Here is a 1,023-nt window from a genome sequence, read left to right on the forward strand (position 1 = left end):
TATTATCATCAGGAATCTATGACCGAGTAATACTACTAATAATAGTCTATTTGTCATTCTTACATGAATGTTTTCATTCTCTCAGTACTTAGAGTAATGGAAATTGTGGAATTGCGGTGACAGAATTTGATGATAGAAATGAATTTGTAATGTTATAATTAACGGAATATAAAATGTACTCCTCTCTTGAGTTATTATTATTTTTATTTATTTATTTATAAATCTTTATTATTATCATTATTTTTTTTTTTTTGTGGGGGGGGGGGTTGTTAATGGATTATACGTATTCCTCTTCCGTATCAGTTTCTGTGATGGCCAATTTTATACAGTTATGAAGTTACAAGTTTATCTGATATTTAAACTTCTTTTCTTATTATCTTATAATTCATATTCAGCGAAAGTATAGATTGCTTCCTGCAATACCTTTCTTGCACAAGGCTTGGCGATGCTGTCTCGCTATTGGTCGGGGCGTAAAAGGTCGACCAATGACATTAAAGGATATTTTGCCACAATATTGGATGCAGGATATATATAAAGCCTTAGACCCAGAGCTTAGTATACACATGCTTACTGGAGAAAGCAGAACATTTAGTCTCGTGTCTTTGAAGAGATTCATTATCTGCTGAGTGATTTGCAAGGTGTGTGTATGTGTGAATTTGTGATTTTTTTTCGCTGTGTATTACATATGGTCAAATAAATGACGGTGTTTGTAGGCTACAGCATTGAACATAGGGATTAGTCTTAATTGCTTGCCAAGTTTATCATTGCGTTTTGCACGAATTTGCTGATGATATTTTGATTTCTGTTGCGATTTACTATAGTAAGAGAATAAACGTTTTACTTTTCCTTTTAGATGAATAGCGCCCTAATCCTTCTGGTGGCCGTTGGTCTGTCGTGCTTGATGGCAGTCCAAGCAACCTCATTCGGCGTTCTAGCCGGCCTAGGAGCCTTGACGAGCGCTATAAGCAAGCGGAGATATCACGGTGCAAGCCATGGACGCGGCCATGGCCATGGATATAGAGC

The 1,023-nt window shown here is 36.6% G+C and overlaps 1 protein-coding gene across 2 annotated transcripts in view; it reads left to right on the forward strand.

Annotated features, from left to right (window-relative positions):
* The first annotated feature begins 553 nt into the window (after positions 1–553).
* LOC113800064 (uncharacterized) overlaps positions 554–1,023 on the forward strand; it is an 8,246-nt gene continuing 7,776 nt past the window's right edge. The window contains exons 1-2 of one of the 2 annotated variants that reach the window (XR_011398531.1): positions 570–638; positions 854–1,017. The gene's annotated coding sequence lies outside the window, so the exon portion shown is untranslated. Of the gene's footprint in view, positions 639–853; positions 1,018–1,023 lie in introns of those variants that run through there. The other variant, XM_070120823.1, reaches the window with a different exon arrangement.

Source organism: Penaeus vannamei, chromosome 4 (assembly GCF_042767895.1).
Source record: "Penaeus vannamei isolate JL-2024 chromosome 4, ASM4276789v1, whole genome shotgun sequence".
NCBI classification, from domain to species: Eukaryota; Metazoa; Arthropoda; class Malacostraca; order Decapoda; family Penaeidae; genus Penaeus; species Penaeus vannamei.